Source organism: Euprymna scolopes, chromosome 15 (assembly GCF_053919585.1).
Source record: "Euprymna scolopes isolate OS-2025 chromosome 15, ASM5391958v1, whole genome shotgun sequence".
NCBI lineage: Eukaryota > Metazoa > Mollusca > Cephalopoda > Sepiida > Sepiolidae > Euprymna > Euprymna scolopes.
The window spans coordinates 106,854,674-106,870,452 of record NC_136496.1 but is presented as its reverse complement, the minus strand read 5'-3'; the positions used below and the strand labels follow the sequence as shown (position 1 = coordinate 106,870,452).

The 15,779-nt window shown below is 35.6% G+C and overlaps 1 long non-coding RNA gene across 2 annotated transcripts in view; it reads right to left on the bottom strand.

Moving 5' to 3' along the window:
- Window positions 1-15,779, bottom strand: part of LOC145294058 (uncharacterized) — a 431,075-nt gene that overhangs the window by 351,891 nt on the left and 63,405 nt on the right. The window lies entirely within an intron of this gene.

Genomic DNA, 15,779 nt, shown 5'->3' with positions numbered 1-15,779 from the left:
TCTGATAGGCTCATAAGAGTAGTGGTTGATGGGCAGAAATCAGAGGCCCACTGTATTAATGCTGGAGTCAACTCTTTTCCTGATCTACATTAATGATTTTCCAAGACACATCCTTACATCATTTGTAGACACTGATGACACTTACTTAAATCATTCGTTGACATCTATGCTGATGACACAACCATCTATAACAACACATCAAAGGCAAATGGATGGTCACATTCAATGCTGCCAAGAGCAAACTGGTTTCCTTCAATAACTACAAGAAACCTTCTCTGCCACTAATAGCAATGGCCAGTGACTCCCTGTCTGAGAGTACATCTTTCAAACTGCTTGGCCTAACGTTCACAGGAAACATGAGCTGGAACAATTATATTGAAAACATTGCCAGGGCCGCTGCAAAAAAGGTAGGCTCTCTCTACCGTGCTAGAAAACTACTGACACCTGAAAGTATCCTGTATCTCTAGAAGGCCACCATTCGCCCATGTATGGAGTATTGTTGTCACATCTGGGCTGGTGCGTCTACTACTAGTCTCTCGATCCTAGACAAGGTTCAAAAAAGAGTCGCCAACCTGATAGGCCCTGAACTGGCATCTAAGCTTCAGCCCCTGTCCCATCGACGAAACGTTGCATTCCTCTGCCTGTTCTACAAGTATTTTAATGGTGAATGCTCTGACGAACTGCAGACACTTGTGCCCCCATGATGCAGACACCCTTGACAAACCCGACAGGCAGCTAAATCCCACCCCCACACAGTAGAGATCCCTAGATGTAAAAGATCTTTCTACTCCAGTAGTTTCTTCCCCAGAACCGCTAGACTCTGGAATTCGATTCCAGGATCTTGCTTCCCTAACTGTACTGACATGCAGAAGTTCAAGTGTAACGTGAACCGACATCTTGCTGCCAAATCCCTACATAGTGCCCCAGTAGTTGCTGACCCTGATAGTAGCCCCCTACACCTGAGTGGCAATGTGCCTTGTTTGGGGTGAAAATGTAATAAAAAAAAACAAAAAAAACAAAAAAAAACAAAGTTCTCTCTGATTCTCTCTCCTCTGATCTTGTACAGTAGGGGAAGAGGTGGCTGGTTACTTTTAATGCATCTAAAACCAAGCTCCTATCTTTACATCATCAACGCTCTGATCCCCATCTGGCATCAATTGAAATGGGCGGCTCTTGTCTAGGGGAGGCTCCATGTTTTGATAAGCTTCTGGGATTGACCTTTACTCCTGACCTGAAATGGAACATGTACATAAAGTCTGTTACCAAGGTCGCTGGAAAAATGGTAGGATCCTTCTACCGCTCCAGAAGATATCTCACTACTGATGCAATTCTCTATCTATATAAAAGCCAAGTACGTCCAAGGATGGAGTACTGCTGCTACAGCTGAGCAGGAGCTGCTAAAAACAGCCTATCCTGCCTTGACAGAGTACAAAATAGACTTTGTGGCTTAGTGGGGGATGCCCTTTTCTCTTCCCTACATCCTCTCTCCCACAGAAGAGACGTTTCGAGCCTGTTTTTGTTTTATCGTTATTTCCATGGCAAGTGCTCGTCTGAGCTCCAATCCCTGGTCCCCCCTCGCCAATCTTTCATGAAAAACACCTGTCTAGCTGAAACCGTTGTCAATAATTTTCCCCATTCTTTATCTGTGCCTAAATCAAAACGTAGATTCCATGAACAAAGCTTCTTTCTTAGAAGTGCACGCCTGTGGAACTCTCTTCCGTTTTCCTGTTTCCCACCTGACTACAACTTGGATGTCTTCAAGTCCAACATAAACAAATTCCTGATAAACCGCCCCCTTAAGTAAGACACTTTATCAAATCTCCATTACTAGCGATTACTACAATATTATCCCATTGATTACTGTACATGCAATAACCCTTATCCTCGAGTGACTTCTGGGCCTTGATAAGTGGTGACTACCATGTAAAAAAAAAAACTCAAACATCTGTCCTATCACCGCAATCTCGCATCCCTGTGCCTGTTTTAAACAGCACTTGCAATCCTCGACGCACATACATCTGACTAACCCGACAAGCAGCAAAGTTCCACCCCTTCACTGTTAAGGTCCTTAGATGCCGGAAACCTTTCTACTCTAACAGTTTCTTCCCACAGACTGCTAGACTTTGGAAATCCGTCTCTGTTTCCTGCTTCCCTGATAACACTAATATGCAGAAGTGTAGCATCTTGCTACTAAACTCCCTACAATCCTGTGTTAGATACCATCACAAAATAGTTGCTCCTTATGTTGCAAGTGGAAATATGCCTTATTTGGGGTGAAAAATATTTTTTAAAAAGAGGAGAATTATTATTTATGTATGTAGGATAATCATATATGTACATTTTTTGATATATACTAGCTGAGCGGACCCGACGTAGCCCGGGTATCTCAACAGCGGCCGTTTTTTCCTCTTTTTCTTTCCCAACTGACAGTAAACTCACACGCGAAAGAAACAATGTTCAAAAACAAAAAGAGACGTCTGTTGAACAAAAAAAAAATAAATGTTTGAACTCCTTCTCAGCAATTCCTTTTAATGTAAACCGTAATTCACATCACCAACTCTCAACATGCTTCCTCCCAGCTGTCTAAAATTCGACTGACTGTTCTTTCCAATTCGATCTTTCATAGTCATTATTCCTCTCATATGCAAATTACTGTCACATGTATATGAAAAACCCATCTACAAAATTAAAATTTTCTTTTTTTTTTTTCCTTCTTCGATCTTGTCACCTACCAGGTCAAGCAAAGGGCGGTCACTTGCATAAATAATATCTTCTATTGCACTCCCTGCCCTGATATCTGATTCTACACAAACAATATTAAAGATGTAAAATGCTTGGTTCTTGGTTAAAGGTACTAGATTATTTAGTGGTTTAATGACTTGCCATTTTTATGAAAATATTATTCCGATAATTGTCCTACACCATCAGAACTTTCTTTGTTGGATTGAGGTTATGACCTAAATTTGTTGGATTGAGATTATGACCTGACTTTGTTGGATTGAGGTTATGACCTGACTTTGTTGGATTAAGGTTATGACCTGACTCGGTCTTAGACAGCACACACACTTTTTGTAGCTTTTAGCATTTGGGGGTGCATATAGGACTCAAAGGAAAATGTCTCAGGAATATCGTTTATTGTTTCATTTTACTTTTGTCGGAGTTCTCAAAAAATCAAGGGGCCCCTATCTGGGGGCTAACACTTGATCTATATGCGAGATACATAATTTGATGCCTCCATTCAGTCTTGAAAGACAAAGGATACCCCCTGTAAGGGCAGCTGCACATCTAATTGTGTGGCAAGTGTTGCACAATTCCCAACCACACGTGAATCGGCATTGTTTGAGTCCAGCGGCAAGGAGAAGTCCATGATACATAGATATTCGAATATTCCAGTAAAGTCCTTTTTTACATTTCAAATACTAAGTAAATAAAGAAGTTGGGAACATAATTTTCCTCTCTTCAATTGACTATTTAAATAAGTTATAGTATATATTTCTTGTGGTCTCTAGGTCTTACTGGAATCCAGGACAAGAATTAATCTGGTCTGGTGGAGTATCCAGCTTCGTGCTATTACTTGAAACAACATCACTTGGAGGAGGTGTACCATTCATTTTAAAAGCCAGTGTTGGCTAGCCATATTGAGATCTTATTTGGACCACGATTACTATTTAATTTTGAATATTTAGTCAAAATTTACTTGGAGGGAAAAATATTCTCATGCCAGGTTGTCCTGACAAACCTCTGTGCAGAGAGACATTAGATACTGGTGGATGATGTATAGTAGGCATTTAAGTTCTCTCCAGTAGGCATTCAAGTTCTCTTTGTTTATGATGAGGCAAAATATTGAAAACAGGAACAACAGTTTTAGCTTTTTAAATTGTGTAATATGGCCGTTATTTTTAACCTGTGTCGTTACATTTCAAACCTCTCGGACCCACACCTTGTCTGGTACCGTCACAAAGGAACAAACAAACAAAAGGAAAGAAATAAAAATCTGACTCGGCATTTTTTTTTTTTTTTAGTGCAAATGAAAAGCATTTATTTGTGGTTCTTCCAAGATAATACATTTCATTATTTTTTTTTTTCAAAAGTCTTTTTGCACATACATGTTTTACAACGTTCTGCCATATAACACATGCTTTTTAAAAGTCTCTTTCCTTGCCACTTCACGCGACCCTAGCCAGTACTTTCTCGCCCTCGGTCTCACACGTCCATCTTCTCCGAAACATACTTTGTTTCTCTTGTTCGACCACGTGCTGTCCATTTACCTGTTTTTCTCTCCTTCTTCTTCCCATGATGTCAGCGTGTGCAGACCTGCCAATTTCCATACGTGCTTTAACGGCTGTTGCTGCTGCTAATGTTTTAGCTAGTCAGCTATCCTGTGGCTACTGCTGATTTTCTCACACTCGTCCACATGCATTATGTTACGAAGAAAGCGCAGCACTTCATTACAATTTTAACAAGGTTAATTTTGCTCTGTAAACTTCTTGCCCGATGTTTCGATCCGCCACTAGTATATAAAAGAAACGAGACAAAATCCAGGGTCTTGTTTTTAAATAACGTTCTAAATTGAAGACAGCTCAATGTAAGGTGAGCTTAACTCGACCAAAATGAATAAAAAGATAAAAAATAAATAGAGTCGATTTTGGAAGCAGTCCAAAATCGTCCTAGCTGGAAAAGCCATGTCCGACAAGTTTATTGCTTCTTTGTTTATTTTACAATTTATCATCTTCGTCTTGTTTTATTGTTTTCATTCTTTTATTTTATTCTTTATTTATTCCCAAATTTAAGAGGAGAGAGACAGAAAGAGATGTGGAGAAGGATTAGCAGAGATAGTAACAGGAACTCGTCCCAATCACTACTGCAAATCTATGATATACCGTGCACCCACTGTTATACGATGCTTTGTAAACAATGGCTTAGTTTATTTTATCGTTAGTAACTTACCAATAGAAAACACAAGCAGGAAGTTACGTTTCTAAAGTTTTTGAGATGAGGATTAGTTATTCATATATATTTTTTTTTTTTTTTTTTTTTTTACATTTTCACCCCAAACAAAGCAAATTGCCACTTTGGTGTAGGGGGCTACTATCAGGGGCAACAACTACTGGGGTACTATGTAGGGATTTGGGCAGCAAGGTGTCGGTTCACGTTACACTTGAACTTCTGCACGTCAGTACTGTTGGGGAAGCAGGGACCTGGAATGGAATTCCAGAGTCTAGCGGTTCTGGGGAAGAAACTATTGGAGTAAAAAGATCTTTTACATCTAGGGATCTCTACAGTGTGGGGGTGGGATTTAGCAGCCTGTCGGGTTTGTCGAGGGTGCACACGTCGTGGGGGCACAAGTGATTGCAGTTTCATCCCAAACAAGGCACAGTGCCAATTTGAAGTAGGGGGCTACTATTGGGGACATAAGTTGCAGGGTTGTCATGAAGTGAGATAAGTAGCAAGATGTCTGTTCACATTACACTTGAACTTCTGCACGTCAGTACCGTTGGGAAAGCAGAATCCCAGAATGGAGTTCCAAAGTCTAGCAGTTCTGGGGAAGAAACTATTGGAGTAGAAGGCTTTCTTACACCTAGGGATCTCTACTGTGAAGGGGTGGGATTTAGCTGCTTGCCGAGTTTGTTGGGAGTATTCATGTCGAGAGGGTACAAGTGCTTATAGTTCGTCAGAGCATTCACAATTAAAGTACTTGTAGAACAGGCAGAGAGATGCAACATTTCGTCGATGGGACAGAGGCTGAAGCCTAGATGACAGTCTCAGGACCTTTCAAGAGCTTTTGAGCCTTGTCTAGGAGTGAGAGACTAGAAGCAGATGTACGAGGCCAAATGTGACAACAGTACTCCATACATGTGCGAATGGTGGGCTTATAGAGATACAGGATACTTTCAGGCGTAAGTAGTTTTCTATATTTGAATTCTTCAAATTACTGTTCTCATCTTAAGTGTCATTTTCCCAACGTTTCGGTCGATGTAACCTCCAACCTTCTTCAGGTGTATCTTGTCGAACTCAGGAATCATTCTGTCGAACTTGGGTATCTGCGTGGGATTTCAAGCGAAACTGTTTTTTTACTTCACGGAGATAGCATGCTCTCGTTCTGTCTGTAAGGACCCGTGGCACAGTGGTTAGAAAAAACTTGCAGAAAAAGAAAAAGTCAATTATAAAAATGATATTCTCCTGAAGGTTGAAGATTCAATCCTCAGTGTCAGCAACCAAAAAATACAATTGTGACGAATTAATTAGGACCTCTATCCAACCATACCTGACGGAACGAGAACCTGCTACCCCCGTGAAGTAAATAAAGGGTTCTGTTTGAAATTCTGTGCAGATTCCTAAGTTTGACAGAAAGATTCCCGAGAAGACACATATATCTGAAGGACGTCAGACATTACATTGACAGACATGTTGTGAAAATGACACTCAAGATGAGAACTGTAATTCGAAAAATCCAAACTATACAACTAGCAGGAAGATCCGACGTTGCCTGGGATTGCATGAGAATCACTACTATGTATTCTTTCACTATGCTGATAATACCAAATTACTTTCTTTGTTTTTATGGCATAATTTATTCCATTTTCACTCCTTCTGATAAAGTCAAAAGAAGCTGAAATGTTGGAAAACTTCTAGAATCTCATATATTTAATTTAAATTTAATTAAAATCCGATATACGTGCTTAAAGTGTTCAGTCACTAGAGCAGAGGTTCTCAGCCAGGGCTGCATTTACCTCTAGGGAGTAAAAAATTATATAGTGGGGGTAAATAATTAAAGTACCTGATAATTTAAAAATAATTATTTCTATTCAGATTATGTCATGTCTAAAAATGTGTAATCCAAATTAACTTCATAATTTTCTATTTAGAAAAGGTTAGAGTTTCTTTATTTTTGTGATAAAATATTAATTTAAAATTAAGAATAAAAGATAAAATATTAATTTAAAATTAAGAATAAAAGATAAAATATTAATTTAAAATTAAGAATAAAAGAGAAAATATTAATTTAAAATTAAGAATAAAAGATAAAATATTAATTTAAAATTAAGAATAAAAGATAAAATATTAATTTAAAATTAAGAATAAAAGATAAAATATTAATTTAAAATTAAGAATAAAAGATAAAATATTAATTTAAAATTAAGAATAAAACATAAAATATTAATTTAAAATTAAGAATAAAAGATAAAATATTAATTTAAAATTAAGAATAAAACATAAAATATTAATTTAAAATTAAGAATAAAAGATAAAATATTAATTTAAAATTAAGAATAAAAGATAAAATATTAATTTAAAATTAAGAATAAAAGATAAAATATTAATTAAAATTAAGAATAAAAGATAAAATATTAATTTAAAATTAAGAATAAAACATAAAATATTAATTTAAAATTAAGAATAAAAGATAAAATATTAATTTAAAATTAAGAATAAAAGATAAAATATTAATTTAAAATTAAGAATAAAACATAAAATATTAATTTAAAATTAAGAATAAAAGATAAAATATTAATTTAAAATTAAGAATAAAACATAAAATATTAATTTAAAATTAAGAATAAAAGATAAAATATTAATTTAAAATTAAGAATAAAACATAAAATATTAATTTAAAATTAAGAATAAAAGATAAAATATTAATTTAAAATTAAGAATAAAAGATAAAATATTAATTTAAAATTAAGAATAAAAGATAAAATATTAATTTAAAATTAAGAATAAAAGATAAAATATTAATTTAAAATTAAGAATAAAAGATAAAATATTAATTTAAAATTAAGAATAAAAGATAAAATATTAATTTAAAATTAAGAATAAAAGATAAAATATTAATTAAAATTAAGAATAAAAGATAAAATATTAATTTAAAATTAAGAATAAAACATAAAATATTAATTTAAAATTAAGAATAAAAGATAAAATATTAATTTAAAATTAAGAATAAAACATAAAATATTAATTTAAAATTAAGAATAAAACATAAAATATTAATTTAAAATTAAGAATAAAACATAAAATATTAATTTAAAATTAAGAATAAAACATAAAATATTAATTTAAAATTAAGAATAAAAGATAAGATATCAATTTAAAATTTAGAATAAAAGATAAAATATTAATTTAAAATTAAAAAATAAAAGATAAAATATTAATTTAAAATTAAAAAATAAAAGATAAAATATTATGTAAAATATTATTTTTTATACAAAACCTAAAGTCCTAAACAGTAAATAAAAAACTTCTTTTTGACCTTTTTTTTCTGTCCCTTTATGATGACTATGAATTTTTTGTATGGGAGTGGGGAGGGGAAGTAAATGGAGAAATGCATAAAGCCGTGGGGTCAATGATGGAGGGAAGGTTGAGAATGGGTGCACTAGAGAGGCACTTAGAGGTGGATAAGCATAGACTTTTGGCACATAGAGGTGAACCTAAATATTTGAAATCGCATCCATTGTCTTCCCCAAAGAATTGTATACATAACTAGCGGCTGCACCGTGTAAGCACTCACAACGCCGACTCAAACACAAAATCGAGTACACTCAACATCAAGTACACTCAACATCGTCTTACCATCAACGCTTACTCTGTGAACTTAGAGTATGGGAAGTTCTCATATGCACAAAACAAAATCACTGAAAAAACAAAAAATACCCTAACTAAGGGTAAGGATAATGAGTAAACGTTGGATAAAATGATGATTAAAATTATTACGAATTTGCCACAATTTGAACCTGGAATCTTTTGATCCATAATCAGATTCGTTATCCATTGCGCCACAAATTCTGTCCGTATGCTGAAAGATGTTACTGCAACTGTATACAGAAAGTGCTAAATTCTGACGACATGGGCAGATAATTTTTCGACAAGTTTATGAAACGGCCCAAAAACCCTTATTTCGGGCTTTTTGTGTGACTCAGCGTTTTTCATTACGAACCATATATAGATAAGGACAATCTAGGGACTCACACGTTTCAGGGAAACGGTGCATCCTTTCGAAAGTGTTATTGGTATATATACACACACACACATAAATAAATAAACATTTGGAATTTTATTAATAGTATAGATTAATAAAATTCTAGGTCTTAAAGGAGGTTTGGTCGTCATAGCTCCCTTAGATTAGCAAGGTATTTAGGGATGTCCACATTTTTATACATACGATTTTAAATTCTGAATATATATTCTTATATATATATACACAAGGCACTTTGTGTGTGTGTGTGTGTGTGTGTGTGTGTGTGTGTGTGAGTTCGTTCCGTATGAACTTGAAAACGGTCGAAATTTCACACAAATGTACTCTATGTGTCTGGGAGTATTCTTAGGTAGTATTTTTTTTTGATACATTCGATAAGCAAGAAAAAATTAATAATCGGAAAAATCTGATTAAAGAAGGAGCAGTCTGATTTTGACTAAAGTTAACACACTTATACAGCCTAACATCACAAGTGCATTTGAGAAGTTTTATCACCACACAAGCAGAAGGGCTCGGTGTAAAATATCAACAGTAGATTCTTTGATAAGACGGGGGCGCATTCGAAATGATTGCTTTTGTTCAGAACACAATTGAACCAGGATATTTGACTTTTGCATTTTGAACTTTAATTCAAGCCATTATATAAATCTTTTTATAAAATCAACAGTAAATTCTTTGATAAGACAGAGGCGCCTTCAAAATAAATATTTCTGTTTAGGGCAAAACTGAACCATGATACTTAGCTTTTGAATTTTAAACTTTAATTCAAGCTATTATATGAAAACTGTAGACTACAATGTATTAAGTACTAAGTCACTATGGGAAGGCAACTAGAGCAGGCAATCAATCGATTGATTTCGATGAAGTATGAAAGTGTTGAATATTTGTTAATGCTCATTCAATGCTGAGAAAAGTGGGGTTTCCCTGCTAACATATACATAAAAGTGATCTTGTCTGTCTGTTTGCTTTGTGCGGAATGGTCTTTACCAAACTACTTTGTCAATTTTTAATCTACAAACTTGAAACTTGATATTTGGGATATTTGGATCTGTAAAACAAATCAATTTGATTTTTAATCAATAAAAATAAGAGGAGCGTGCAATAAGTAATGCTCCTGACACACTTCCAGTTGTCTGATCTAGCTGAAATTTTGCATGTGCAATGATTTATATCTCTACGGATTATCTGGCAAATTACAGCTCTGAACAATTGTGGTTTCTGTTTTACAGGTGTTTGAACTGAGTCAAGTGTGAAATGAAGCAGTGATCCGGTTTTTGTATTTGAAAGGACGCATACCACAGGAGACTTTTGATGAAATGAAAGAAACTTATGGTGATAATGCCCCCATCATATGACCTTGTAAAACGCTGGCATCGTAAATTAAAACATGGCCGGAAGTCTGTGGAAACAGCTCCAGACCTGGTCGCCCCCCTTCTGCCATTGATGAGGCATCTATCCGTCAAGTTGAGGCTGCCATTTTGGAAGATTGGCGCATTACTATTCACCAAATATCCCAAGATGTCAAGATTAGTACAGGGTCTGTGGAAACTATCATTCATGATCATTCGCATATGCATAAGGTGTCTGCCAGATGGATTCCCAGGTTGCTCACACCATTCCAGAAGCAAGAACGTGTCGAGTGCTCGAGGATGAATTTGGAGATGTACCAAGAAGATGAGTCAAAGTTTTTCAAAAGACTGATTACACAGGATGAAACCTGGGTCCATCACTATGATCCAGAGACCAAAGCCCAATCAATGCAGTGGAAGCACTTGGACTCACCACCTCCAAAGAAAGCAAGGGTGCAGCCTTCCGCTCGCAAGGTCATGCTCACAGTCTTCTGGGACCAGGACGGAGTAGTGATGATAGATTTCCTGGAAAAGGGTACCACGATTACAGGAGCCTATTATGCTTCACTTTTGAGGAAATTAAGGGAAGCTATCAAAATCAAGAGGCAGGGCAAGATCAGCAAAGGTACCCTCCTCCTAGAGGACAACGCTCCGGTCCACAACTTGCATATCGCCAGATCAGAAGCACGGGCGCGTGGTTATGAAATCCTCCCCCATCCTCCCTACTCTCCGGACCTTGCACCCTCTGACTTTCAACTCTTCCCAGACATGAAGTTGTTTTTGAAAGGAAAGCGTTTCCCAGATGATGCAGTCTTGATTTCTGAAGTCACGTCGTGGTTGGAGGACAAACCTGGAGTGTTCTACAAAAACGGTCTCCAGAGCTGCATCAAACGATGGGAGAAATACATAACTCTGGGTGGTTCCTACGTAGAGAAAGACTAATAACTGTGCCAAGTTTCGTTGCTCTACTGCTATGGGAAGTGGGTCAGGGGCATTACTTATTGCATGGCCCTCGTAGCTGCTAAGAGGTCAAAATTGAAAAATATTGAAACTTTGCGGCCGCAAGTCAACTAAACGTGTTACTTTTACACATGCGCAAATATACATTTATACCTTTAACAGCGTTACTTTTTAATGCTTAATATGCATAGGGACTTAGCTCAGATGGTGACGAATAATGCTGGAAAGCTATATGTTTTGGCTTCGAATTCTAGCCGATGGCATCCAAGGCATTTTTTTTTTTAATTCTTGAAATCACTACTATATATTTAAGATTTCTGTTCTACAATGTCTAACCTAGTAATTCGTAAGGACCAATATATATATATATATATATATATATATATATATATATATATATATATATATACTAGTAGATCGCCTGGCATTGCCCGGTCGTACGATATACTTAAATAATATGATATTTCAATTCATGCACATGATGTATTTACTATAGAGACAATTCTCTATCGATTATTATATCAAACCTAATATATAGTAGTGATGACTTGCATGCCATCAGTTAGAATTGAAACCAAACATACAACTTTCCACCCTCATTCCTTAGCCTATTAGTTGCACCCACACACACACACACACACACACACACACACACATATTAAATGGAACAGTAATCAAAAATTGCATGAAGACGACCAAAGAAAATCAGTTGAAAGCACTTGCAAAAGAAAAAAAATAGATGGACGAAAACGACTATGGAACTTTCCTACATAAATTCGACCGATACATAAGTATAACCATTCCAAAATGGAAAAATTATATAAAAAAAAAAAAAAGATTTAGCATAAACACTCCGTGCTATTTAATAATATCCGTCTGAATGTGTGTATATATATATATAGTCATAAAAAAGTCATGGAGAGAGTGCACCAGAAATTCCTGAGACACATTCTGGGCATCAGGTGGAGCACTTTTATATCAGATGTGGATGTTCTCATGCGGGCTGATGTACCTTGTATCGAGAAGTTGATTATACACAACCAAATGAGGTGGGCTGGATATCTGACAAGGATGGACGACGATAGATTGCCAAAGTGCCTGTTCTATGAGGAAATTACACAAGGAAAGCGTCCACAACATAAACCGAGGAAGCGCTTTAAGGATAACATCAAAGATAATCTTAAAGCTCTTGGTATTGACGTGTTTAGTCGGGAAAGTGCTTCCAATGATCGTAAAAAGTGGCACTCCATAGTCTATCATGGCTGTGATAGTTTTGAGAAGAAAAAATATGAGCATGCAAAAATGAAACGTAATATCCGGAAGAAAAATCTGTCAGATATATTAGGTCTGTCGGAGGATTTCATGCAGAACCACACCTGTGATTTATGCGGTAAAATGACTTTATCCGGAGCTGGCCTGGCTAGCCACAAGCGTTCACATGGAGATCAATCGTTCTTTGATGTGGTAAACTTTGCAGGGCACAGATGTTCTGTTTGCTCTGTGGTCTGTAAATCGAGTGGAGGCCTAAAGCGTCATATGAGCGTCCACAGTAGAGCAGCACCAGTTGGCATCCCTCAATCTCAGTTTAAGTGTGACCTTGTCAACAGACTGTGTAAAAGCAGGGCTGGTCTAAAGAGCCATCTTCGTTCGCACAGAAAATAGGAATTGATGCATTCTTGATCACATCTCCACATGTATATATGTGTGTGTGTATAAGTGTATATACGTGTACATAATCATAATAAAAAATAAAATAAAATATATATATATATATATTTTCAAAAATACATGAAAATAATTGAGTAATCAACAATAAAACAAGGAAAAGATGGTCTTCTGTCAAGAAGTGACAATCACCATATATATATATATATATATATATATATATATATATATATATATACACACACACACATATATATATATACACACACACACATATATATATACACACACATACACACACACATATATATATATACCCACATATACACACACACACATATATATACACACATACACACACACACATATATATACACACACACACACATATATACACACACACACACACACACACATATACACACACACACACATATACACACACACACACACATATATATATATATATATATATATATATATATAGTCATCCACATACAGTACTGTTTCGCTGTTTCACAGCTCATCAGTGCGGCTAGACAGGCAACTACCTCAAGCCAGGATTGAAACCCGACCGTTTATACGGCAGTCAAGGCTTCTAACCATTACGCTATTGGCGGCTGCTTGAACGAGTAGTGAGTTTAACGATCTTTTGATATCGTCCGAAATACCTCCGCTCGATTTGTTTACACAAAGAGCGTCGCTTATATGCTAATATATATATATATATATATATATATATATGCGAGCGTGTTTGTGTAAGGTAATAGCAATCACAGTTAATTTGATATGCATTTTTTCATTTCCTTCGTTTTCAATGTATTTTTTTTTTTAACCATTAAGTTAATTTTATCTTTGGTTTATTTAATTACCATAACGATATACCAGGTCTAATATGTATGTAAGCATATAAAAGTGTTCTAATTCTTTCGCACCCTATTGAATTACGTCAGTGTGTGCTATACCATTAATGGGCTGCTTTTTCTTTTGCTGCGTTTCCTGTTAGCATGAGGGGGGGGGGTAATCTCATCGGAATCCTGTTGAGGTGGTTCTCCTCACCTGATCGTCTTTAGAGAAATTGGCCAGCCACGCAAATCATCCCGTGCTTCGAAAAAAAAAAAAAAAAAAAAAAAGGATTCTTTTACTCATAAACAGAATCGAGTTTTTAATGTTTACTTTTAAATTCAGCCTAAAAACATCCCAAGAATGTCTTGCTGCTTTTCTCTTTTTTTTTTTTATATATGTACTAGCTGGCTTCGTCCATTCATATCACAATTTAATTTTTATTCTCTACTTAAAATCGTTGAAACGAAACTAATCGATAAGAAAATAAAGACAAAATTACTGCTTATCCGTCCTAAACAAAAATAGGTATATATTTAAATAAAATGAACCACCAAGATATATTTATTTTTTAAATGTTGTTTATCTGTATATCTATTAAAGTGAGAATGTGTGTGTGAGAGAGGACAATTCTCAACCTATATACTCAACAAAGTTTTGATCTACAGACTTGAAATTTAGTATATAGGGTATTCATACACGAGGAAAACGTTTAAATCCGTTTTCATCCGGAAAAAGAGTTACTATGGGGTCAAAATTTAAAAATTGGTCCGTGAGATTCATCGGATTTTTGAGGTGGGGATGGGTCACGTCTCTGCTCTACTCTGATCTGAAACTCTCTTCGACTCAACTCTGAAACTCTTCTCTGAAACTGACTAATTTTTGCACGACAGTCGTATATATAGTAAGGTAAGTGGATGGGAGTGGAAATTCTCCCCAGCCAATAAGATTTCGCCACGAAATCTCCACGAAATCCTAAGCCCCAGGTCCTTGGGTGGGCACCGTTCCCACACCTGAAATTATCTCACCATTTTCAAGGACAGATGTCAATTCTGACATCCGATCCTGGGTTCATGTAAGGCCAGACAAGGTTCTAAGTGAAATTTCCTGTTGTCAACTTTTAGCCGTAAAAATACATTTCTCTGGTTTTCAAACAATATCTATTTTGACATGAAATAAAATATGTATATTTATCTTCTCTATCTTAAAACCTTGGGTCATCTGGCGTCACCTGGGAATACAAAGCTACCTCAGCATAGTTTTAACGCTCCTCAATGAGGGATTACGTTACAGATCGTTCCAAGCTGGCCTAATTGTTATCGTACTTGACTCATTGTGTTTAGGTTTTGGTTTCGATCTCAGCTCGAGTATTTTTTTTTTACCTACAAGAAATGAACTGATTAGAAAATACATAATACTCGCATGCCCATGTATCAGTTTCTGTATGAGTTAAATCATAGTATTTATACATATTTTACGACCAGGCAACGCCGGGCGGCCTGCTTGTTATTTAATATTTTTCTATACTTTATTTATTTTTTAACATTTGGTGATTAAAAGTTTATAACACATCTTTGGGTCATTAATTAATCAAGCGCTGGTCAACCACCTCTTATCTGATAAGCTTCTTTCTGACCAACAGTATGGATTTAGCTAAGCCCGTTCTACTGCAGATATATTAACTGAATGTATATACCATACATTGGATAAGGTAGAGGAAGCTAGGGCGGTAGTAGTTTATGTATCCAAAGCCTTTGACAAGGTCTGACATGAAGGCTTCTAATGGTATTATTGGACAAATATTTAATATAATCGGACCCTTCCTAGACAAGAGAAAAATCTGGTTTGTCCTCGATGATCGGACGTCTAAGCATTGCAGGTGTACCTCAGGGGTCGATTCTTGAAATTTTATTATTTTTGATATTCATAAACGACCTCCCTGATAAAATTGTGTCAGAGATGGGTATATTTGCTGATAACATTATACT